Below are 11,151 nucleotides of genomic sequence, written 5' to 3' on the forward strand. Positions count from 1 at the left end.
CAAACCGTTAAATCAGAATCTTCTAGTGATTCGTATTCAACAAATTCAATTATAGAAGTAACGGAACCTGAAAGTATGGAAGACCGAATGAGAGCCACACGCACGGGCCAAGGTCACGCCATTATTAAGCCAGACATTAATGCGCCAGACTATGAAATCAAAGGACAAATCCTACACATGGTAACTAATCAATGCCAATATAGTGGTACGCCAAAAGAAGATCCAAACGAACATCTTCGAATCTTTAATAGGATTTGTACTCTATTCAAAATCAGAGAAGTTGAGGATGAATAGATCTATCTCATGTTGTTTCCCTGGACTTTAAAGGGAGAAGCTAAAGATTGGTTAGAATCATTACCTGAAGGGGCGATTGACACATGGGATGTCCTAGTTGAAAAATTTCTTAAAAGATTCTTTCCGGCATCTAAAGCCATGAGACTTCAAGGAGAAATTGTTACGTTCGCGCAAAAGCCAAATGAAACATTATATGAGGCGTGGACAAGATTCAGGAAGTTGTTGAGAGGATGTCCTCAGCACGGTTTAGACACTTATCAAATAGTACAAATATTCTACCAAGGTGTCAACGTTTCTACACGAAAATACAGCGACAAAGCAGCTGGTGGTTCCATTATGAAGAAAACTGCAACTGAAGCTCACAATATTATTGATAACACAGCCTCCCACTCACATGAGTGGCACCAAGAAAAATATATTTTTCGTTCATCTAAAGTGGCTAGAGCCGATTCTAGCCATGACTTTGATTCCATTTCCGCAAAAATAGATGTTTTCGAGAGACGAATGGAAAAGATGACTAAAGATATTCACGCAATACGAATCAGTTGTGAGCAATGTGGTGGTTCACACTTAACAAAAGATTGTCACATCGAGCAAATGATGGAACAACGTGAGAATGTTTCCTACATGAACCAAAGGCCGAGAAATAATATAACGACCCTCATTTTTCCATTCTATATTTCTCATTTTTTCATTCTATATTTCTCATTTTTCCATTCTATACTTTTACTTATTAAATGCGCAACTAAATAATTAAACTTAACAATTAAGACTTTATTTAACGATTGTTAAGAATAATAATAATTAACTTTGTAAACGACAAGTAAATACAAGATAAAAAAAATTATAAGCTTATTAACTTTTGGGACTAAATAAATTACTTTAAAACTTGTGTAATTAAAATAATTAAATTAGGATAACAAAGGAGTCATTTAAGCAAATTAAAGTACAAGGACTAAAGTGAAAAATCACAAACCCTAATCCTCCTAAACCCTAGCCGATTTTTAAAGGGCAAAACTACCCTCTTACCCTCCAAAATTTCGGCCCAAATCACCAACCCTAACCCCTTTTCCAAGCCAACTTGTTCCCTAAGTAATTCCTTATTAAAGCCTAATTCTAGAATCCTCCTATCCTCACGATAAATAAAGACCTAGGCTAACTCATTCCATGTACCAAATCATAATTACATCTCTCTCAAATCTCTCTCCCTCCCTCTCTTATTTTCGGCCCAAACCGAAAACCCCCCACCATCATCACCATCGAAATCCATCACCACCTTGAAGGGATTTCCAAGTGATCTTCGAGTTGTTCTTCGCGTTCTTCGCGTTCTTCGTGTTCTTCGTGAATCTTCAAGGGTTTCTTCAAGATTTTCAAGACTTTGATCTTCAATCTTCAAAGTGTTCATCTTTTCTTTGTTTATCTTCTTGGATCTTCAAAGGTATAATATAAAACCCTAAACTATTTCCATAATTCTTTGATCTTTGTTTTAATCTATATTCATAAACATATAAACATAAGAACAAACCTAGATCTATACATGTAAGAAAAAAAAAGTAAATATATATGTATGTATATGTGTGTCGACTAGAAGAAGAAAAAAAAGGGAAGGAAACTTTGATATTTAAAACCCTAGATACAATTAGGAGATTTGTTAGTGTTAATTAAGGAAACAAAATAAACCTATATATATATAAATATATATATATATATATATATATATATACATATATATATATGCAAATCGACATATACATATATATACATGTAAAAAATAAATTTTTATATACATATATATATATGCACGACATTATATACATATACATACTAAAACCCTAAACCCTAATTTAAACTATACTACTTTAATCAAAACCCTAGTTTTATTAAAAACCTAATTAATTATTAAACCCTAATTCATTAAACCTAACCCTAATTATTTAATACCACATTAATTATTAAACCCTAATCATTACCTAATCATTACTACAACCCTAAATTACTAAACCCTAATTAATGAAACCCTAGGACATTAATTACTAAACTCTAGTTATTAATTGCTACTTTAATTAACTAACCCTAATTAATGAAACCCTAATACTACCTATACTATTAATAAACATGTATACATTATTACTATTACTAACACCTATAACCTACTACTTATATTATAACACATAAAAACATTTTGGGATATGTATTAGAGATGTATAGATCTTCGAACTTTCTTGACGAATGGTTTCTACGAAAGTCTAGGTGGAAGGGTTTGGATTTTCGATTTAAAGGGTCCTATAGCTCAAGCCCCTAGACCTGAAATGGCCATTCGAAGAGGAAGGGGTGATTGGAAGCTTATCTAATACGGCAAGTATCCTAAAATGGAAAACACTCTTAAAGTAGAAACTTTCTAGTTATAGAAACTTACTAAGATAAGAAACCTACTAAAAATAGAAACTTTCTAGTTATAGAAACTTAGTAAAACAAGCTATACTTAAAACACTATCATATTTAAACATTTACTTAAAAATGGGCAAAAACACTTACTACTCTTAAATGTCATAGGTTGACTTTTCTGCTCACTCGTCCAACTTTCTATTCCGAGGAATAACTAGCTCTCTCTCTCTACTAAGGTGAATTCATAGCCCCACTTACTATTGCGCAACTTATTTACTTTTATTCTTGGGGTGAGACAATGATGTTTTTAAATTTTACAATTTAGACACAAGTACCAACTGCTAAAACTATGCTATACCCGGCTATGTCTGACTAAATCCTTACAGTGATATTTTTAATTGCTGCTTGCATGCTTAATTATTGGGGGTAGGCCTATCGGGAGTAACGTCCCCGATACATTTGACTAAGTCTTTGTATTACTTAATAATGAAATTAAACCGACAAGTATAAATGATAACTTGTCTTGGGGCAAACTTGAACGTTTAGTCTAAATATCACGCATTGACATAACTTTTGATCCTGCGGGACATCAACCTTGCAACTAAATCTTGTGGTCTAAAATAACGGTCAAACTTTTGTTAAACCTATGAACTTCACTCAACCTTTTTGGTTGACACTTTAGCATGTTTTGTCTCAGGTGCTGTTTGATTCAAGCTCTTATACTTACTGCTTATGTGATGCTACTTGGACATAGGATCAAGAGATATCGCATTTATTACTATTGCATTTAAACATTTACTTATTCCTTTGTAACGACATTTCATTTTCCGATGCGTACTCTCATTAAAGTTTTATTTTATCATTTAATATTGTTCTCGTTATTATAATATGTTGGTATATTTTGATATTAAGTCACATTTCGCCCAGGCCCTAACTGGAGGTATGATAGATTGGTATCAGAGCATAACCAGGCTGTTATAGAGAACCATGATTGCATTTTTATGTGTGCCTTATTTGCTAGCTATGGTGCCTTAGCAATCTAGGAAACTATATCCTTTCCTGCCTTTGACTTTAAAGCACTTAGGATTGCCCTGTAATCTTAACATTTATGCTTTCCTAAACTTGACTAAAAGATTCTAATAAAAGTCACTTTCCTAATGTTAGGATGTCAAGCTCAAGCATTAATAAACCAACTCTCATCAGGCCAACCGAAGAAGATACTAAAGGGTCTTCCACTGAAAAATTAGTCCAAAGTCCACCTTATGGCTTTGGTGGTCCTCGTTCACCAAACAATAGTCCACCTGCATCTCCTAAATTTCACCCAACTCAAGGATCTGAAACCGAAGGTGAAAGCCCTGCTGATTTTGCTGACTCTGGCTCTTTTCACTCATTGGTGCATAAACCGATGAGTACTCCCAAATGGGATGCTCTTCAAGCTCTCCCTAACTACGACAGTGACTACTGACATTACAAACCTGAAGAAGAGCCTATTGAAGAATCGTCTGAAAATTCAACCCTAAAGAGAAAGCAACTCGAACCCGCTACCAGTCCATTATTCTGTAATAACAAGAAGCACATAAGGGTGAAGTCTAATATCATCAACCTTCTGAGTAGCTGTGAGAAGAATAAGGAGTTTAGTAGACGTCATGTTGCTCGAATAGAAGTGCGTCTAAACAACCTAGAAAAAGAAAACAAAATCTTGAAGGAAATTATCAAAGAATCTCTAGAATCTCAAACCGAAAGGCTAGAGAAACTTGTGAAGGATAACATGGAAAAAGTGATGATGCAGTTTGAGGACGAGAAGAAGAAATATGAAGACTATTTCAATCGTAATATTCTTTAGTTATCTTTCCTATTTTTCCATTTATGTAAAGGCTATGCCTTAAAACTATTTCTATTTCCGAATCGTGTATTAAAAAGGCTTATTTAATGCCTCGTTCCTTAATAATATAAAGTGTTTTATATATATCATGTGATATCAATACTTTATCTTATTCATACTTGTAATTGCTCAACCCTATAATTTGTTAACTTATCCGACTTATGTTCACTTATGTAGCGACATCATGGTTCGTCCAGCTGCACCTACTGTTAACAATGCAGTTTTGACTACCGAGCAATTCCAACAATTACTCACTGCCGCACAAGGCAATGTTCAAGCCAATAATGTCAATCCTCAATCGAAACCTTGTTCCTACAAGGATTTTTCAAACTGTCATCCTCCTGCGTTCAAAGGAAATGAAGAAGCTATCGAACTAGTTCGCTGGTTCGAGAAGATGGAATCTATTTTTCGTATTTTTCGTAATGCTTTAATTTGGTGGTCTGCTCATGCCAAGTCCGTAGGAATTGACAATGCTAATGCAATTCTATGGGACGAACCAAAAGCATGATGGTCAACAAATTCTGCCCGAGAAGTCAAGCTCAGAAACTTGAAGCTGAGTTCTGGGAACTCAAGGTCAAGGGTACTGATATTGAGAACTACACCAATCGTTATCTGGAACTTTCTACTCTATGTCCTGAGATGTTTCCTACCGAAGCTAGAAGAATTGAGCGGTATATTGAAGGTCTTCCCGAGGATGTTCAAGGGAATGTTATAGCAGCCGAGAAGGTTACTCTGGATGCTGTGATTCTTATGGCACAAAATCTGATGTTAGCCAAGAGAAGAAGAGCGTCGGCTAATAAGCATGTTGAAACTAAGGGTAATGATGGCAAGAGGAAGTTTGAACCATCTCAAGGTTCGACTCAGAATGTTAGTAAGAAGCCTGCGGATAGTACAAAGTCGAATTATAAGGGTTCCTATCCTTTCTGTATTCGTTGTGAGAGGCATCACCCGGGGCAGTGTACTGCTGTTTGTTCGTTGTGTAAGAAAGTGGGACACGTTGCTAAGACGTGTAAGACTCCTCCAAAGGATAAAGTGATTGTTCCTGCCAAAGCTCCTCCAACCTGCTATACTTGTGGAGAGAAGGGACATATTGAAATGTCCCGTTCTTATTGATTAAAAACGTTCCATATTAGTTGATTTCGTTGCGAGGTTTTGACCTCTATATGAGACGTTTTTCAAAGACTGCATTCATTTTAAAATAAACCATAACCTTTATTTCATCAATAAAGGTTTAAAAAGCTTTACGTAGATTATCAAATAATGATAATCTAAAATATCCTGTTTACACGCGACCATTACATAATGGTTTACAATACAAATATGTTACGACGAAATAAGTTTCTTGAATGCAGTTTTTACACAATATCATACAAGCATGGACTCCAAATCTCCTCCTTATTTAAGTATGCGACAGCGGAAGCTCTTAATAATCACCTGAGAATAAACATGCTTAAAACGTCAACAAAAATGTTGGTGAGTTATAGGTTTAACCTATATATTATCAAATCATAATAATAGACCACAAGATTTCATATTTCAATACACATCCCATACATAGAGATAAAAATCATTCTTATGGTGAACACCTGGTAACCGACATTAACAAGATGCATATTTAAGAATATCCCCATCATTCCGGGACAACCTTCGGATATGATATAAATTTCGAAGTACTAAAGCATCCGGTACTTTGGATGGGGTTTGTTAGGCCCAATAGATCTATCTTTAGGATTCACGTCAATTAGGGTGTCTGTTCCCTAATTCTTAAATTACCAAACTTAATAAAAAGGGGCATATTCGATTTCGATAATTCAACCATAGAATGTAGTTTCACGTACTTGTGTCTATTTTGTAAATCATTTATAAAACCTTCATGTATTCTCATCCCAAAAATATTAGCTTTTAAAAGTGGGACTATAACTCACTTTCACAGATTTTTTACTTCGTCGGGAAGTAAGATGAAATGTCCCGTTCTTATTGATTAAAAACGTTCCATATTAATTGATTTCGTTGCGAGGTTTTGACCTCTATATGAGACGTTTTTCAAAGACTGCATTCATTTTAAAATAAACCATAACCTTTATTTCATCAATAAAGGTTTAAAAAGCTTTACGTAGATTATCAAATAATGATAATCTAAAATATCCTATTTACACACGACCATTACATAATGGTTTACAATACAAATATGTTACAACAAAATAAGTTTCTTGAATGCAGTTTTTACACAATATCATACAAGCATGGACTCCAAATCTCGTCCTTATTTAAGTATGCGACAGCGGAAGCTCTTAATAATCACCTGAGAATAAACATGCTTAAAATGTCAACAAAAATGTAGGTGAGTTATAGGTTTAACCTATATATATCAAATCATAATAATAGATCACAAGATTTCATATTTCAATACACATCCCATACATAGAGATAAAAATCATTCATATGGTGAACACCTGGTAACCGACATTAACAAGATGCATATATAAGAATATCCTCATCATTCCGGGACACCCTTCGGATATGATATAAATTTCGAAGTACTAAAGCATCCGGTACTTTGGATAGGGTTTGTTAGGCCCAATAGATCTATCTTTAGGATTCGCGTCAATTAGGGTGTCTGTTCCCTAATTCTTAGATTACCAGACTTAATAAAAAGGGGCATATTCGATTTCGATAATTCAACCATAGAATGTAGTTTCACGTACTTGTGTCTATTTTGTAAATTATTTATAAAACCTGCATGTATTCTCATCCCAAAAATAATAGATTTTAAAAGTGGGACTATAACTCACTTTCACAGATTTTTACTTCGTCGGGAAGTAAGACTTGGCCACGGGTTGATTCACGAACCTATAACAATATATACATATATATCAAAGTATGTTCAAAATATATTTACAACACTTTTAATATATTTTGATGTTTTAAGTTTATTAAGTCAGCTGTCCTCGTTAGTAACCTACAACTAGTTGTCCACAGTTAGATGTACAGAAATAAATCGATAAATATTATCTTGAATCAATCCACGACCCAGTGTATACGTATCTCAGTATTGATCACAACCCAAACTATATATATTTTGGAATCAACCTCAACCCTGTATAGCTAACTCCAACATTCACATATAGAGTGTCTATGGTTGTTCCGAAATATATATAGATGTGTCGACATGATAGGTAGAAACATTGTATACGTGTCTATGGTATCTCAAGATTACATAATATACAATACAAGTTGATTAAGTTATGGTTGGAATAGATTTGTTACCAATTTTCACGTAGCTAAAATGAGAAAAATTATCCAATCTTGTTTTACCCATAACTTCTTCATTTTAAATCCATTTTGAGTGAATCAAATTGCTATGGTTTCATATTGAACTCTATTTTATGAATCTAAACAGAAAAAGTATAGGTTTATAGTCAAAAAATAAGTTACAAGTTGTTTTTGTAAAGGTAGTCATTTCATTCGAAAGAACGACGTCTAGATGACTATTTTAGAAAACATACTTTCACTTTGAGTTTAACCATAATTTTTGGATATAGTTTCATGTTCATAATAAAAATCATTTTCTCAGAATAACAACTTTTAAATCAAAGTTTATCATTGTTTTTAATTAACTAACCCAAAACAGCCCGCGGTGTTACTACGACGGCGTAAATCCGGTTTTACGGTGTTTTTCGTGTTTCCAGGTTTTAAATCATTAAGTTAGCATATCAAATAGATATAGAACATGTGTTTAGTTGATTTTAAAAGTCAAGTTAGAAGGATTAACTTTTGTTTGCGAACAAGTTTAGAATTAACTAAACTATGTTCTAGTGATTACAAGTTTAAACCTTCGAATAAGATAGCTTTATATGTATGAATCGAATGATGGTATGAATATCATTACTACCTTAAGTTCCTTGGATAAACCTACTGGAAAAGAGAAAAATGGATCTAGCCACAACGGATCCTTGGATGGCTCGAAGTTCTTGAAGCAGAATCATGACACGAAAACAAGTTCAAGTAAGATCATCACTTGAAATAAGATTGTTATAGTTATAGAAATTGAACTAAAGTTTGAATATGATTATTACCTTGTATTAGAATGATAACCTACTGTAAGAAACAAAGATTTCTTGAGGTTGGATGATCACCTTACAAGATTGGAAGTGAGCTAGCAAACTTGAAAGTATTCTTGATTTTATGTAACTAGAACTTGTAGAATTTATGAAGAACACATAGAACTTGAAGTTAGAACTTGAGGGAGATCAATTAGATGAAGAAAATTGAAGAATGAAAGTGTTTGTAGGTGTTTTTGGTCGTTGGTGTATGGATTAGATATAAAGGATATGTAATTTTATTTTCATGTAAATAAGTCATGAATGATTACTCATATTTTTGTAATTTTATGAGATATTTCATGCTAGTTGCCAAATGATGGTTCCCACATGTGTTAGGTGACTCACATGGGCTTTTAAGAGCTGATCATTGGAGTGTATATACCAATAGTACATACATCTAAAAGCTGTGTATTGTACGAGTACGAATACGGCTGCATACGAGTAGAATTGTTGATGAAACTGAACGAGGATGTAATTGTAAGCATTTTTGTTAAGTAGAAGTATTTTGATAAGTGTCTTGAAGTCTTTCAAAAGTGTATGAATACATATTAAAACACTACATGTATATACATTTTAACTGAGTCGTTAAGTCATCGTTAGTCGTTACATGTAAGTGTTGTTTTGAAACCTTTAGGTTAACGATCTTGTTAAATGTTGTTAACCCAATGTTTATAATATCAAATGAGATTTTAAATTATTATATTATCATGATATTATCATGTATGAATATCTCTTAATATGATATATATCCATTAAATGTCTTTACAACGATAATCGTTACATATATGTCTCGTTTAAAAATCATTAAGTTAGTAGTCTTGTTTTTACATATGTAGTTCATTGTTAATATACTTAATGATATGTTTACTTATCATAGTATCATGTTAACTATATATATATATATATATATATATATATATATATATATATATATATATATATATATATATATATATATATATATATATATATATATATATCCATATATATGTCATCATATAGTTTTTACAAGTTTTAACGTTCGTGAATCACCGGTCAACTTGGGTGGTCAATTGTCTATATGAAACATATTTCAATTAATCAAGTTTTAACAAGTTTGGTTGCTTAACATGTTGGAAACATTTAATCATGTAAATATCAATCTCAATTAATATATATAAACATGGAAAAGTTCGGGTCACTATAGTACCTACCCGTTAAATTAATTTCGTCTCGAAATTTTAAGCTGTTGAAGGTGTTGACGAATCTTCTGGAAATAGATGAGGGTATTTCTTCTTCATCTGATCTTCATGCTCCCAGGTGAACTCGAGTCCTCTACGAGCATTCTATCGAACCTTAATAATTGGTATCTTGTTTTGCTTAAGTCTTTTAACCTCACGATCCATTATTTTGACGGGTTCTTCGATGAATTGAAGTTTTTCGTTGATTTGGATTTCATCTAACGGAATAGTGAGATCTTCTTTAGAAAAACATTTCTTAAAATTCGAGACGTGGAAAGTGTTATGTACAGCCGCGAGTTGTTGAGGTAACTCAAGTCGGTAAGCTACTGGTCCGATACGATCAATAATCTTGAATGGTCCAATATACCTTGGATTTAATTTCCCTCGTTTACCAAATCGAACAACGCCTTTCCAAGTTGAAACCTTAAGCATGACCATTTCTCCAATTTCAAACTCTATATCTTTTCTTTTACTGTCCGCGTAGCTCTTTTGTCGACTCTGGGCGGTTTTCAATCTTTGTTGAATTTGGATGATTTTCTCGGTAGTTTCTTGTATTATCTCCGGACCCGTAATCTGTCTATCCCCCACTTCACTCCAACAAATCGGAGACCTGCACTTTCTACCATAAAGTGCTTCAAACAGCGCCATCTCAATACTAGAATGATAACTGTTGTTGTAGGAAAATTCTGCTAACGGTAGGTGTCGATCCCAACTGTTTCCGAAATCAATAACACATGCTTGTAGCATGTCTTCAAGCATTTGTATCGTCCTTTCGCTCTGCCCATCAGTTTGTGGATGATAGGCAGTACTCATGTCTAGACGAGTTCCTAATGCTTGCTGTAATGTCTGCCAGAATCTTGAAATAAATCTGCCATCCCTATCAGAGATAATAGAGATTGGTATTCCATGTCTGGAGATGACTTCCTTCAAATACAGTCGTGCTAACTTATCCATCTTGTCATCTTCTCTTATTGACAGGAAGTGTGCTGATTTGGTGAGACGATCAACTATTACCCAAATAGTATCAAAACCACTTGCAGTCCTTGGCAATTTAGTGATGAAATCCATGGTAATGTTTTCCCATTTCCATTCCGGGATTTCGGGTTGTTGAAGTAGACCTGATGGTTTCTGATGCTCAGGTTTGACTTTAGAACACGTCAAACATTCTCCTACGTATTTAGCAACATCGGCTTTCATACCCGGCCACCAAAAATGTTTCTTGAGATCCTTGTACATCTTCCCCGTTCCTGAATGTATTGAGTATCTG

At 33.8% G+C, this 11,151-nt stretch overlaps 1 non-coding gene across 1 annotated transcript; it reads right to left on the reverse strand.

The window, feature by feature from the left end:
• Positions 1-435: 435 nt before the first annotated feature.
• LOC139894949 (small nucleolar RNA R71) lies at positions 436-542 on the reverse strand. The gene has a single exon (XR_011775422.1). It is a non-coding gene; the product is annotated as a small nucleolar RNA R71 (small nucleolar RNA).
• Between the last annotated feature and the right edge of the window lie 10,609 nt (positions 543-11,151).

Source organism: Rutidosis leptorrhynchoides, chromosome 2, assembly GCF_046630445.1.
Source record: "Rutidosis leptorrhynchoides isolate AG116_Rl617_1_P2 chromosome 2, CSIRO_AGI_Rlap_v1, whole genome shotgun sequence".
Taxonomy (NCBI): Eukaryota; Viridiplantae; Streptophyta; class Magnoliopsida; order Asterales; family Asteraceae; genus Rutidosis; species Rutidosis leptorrhynchoides.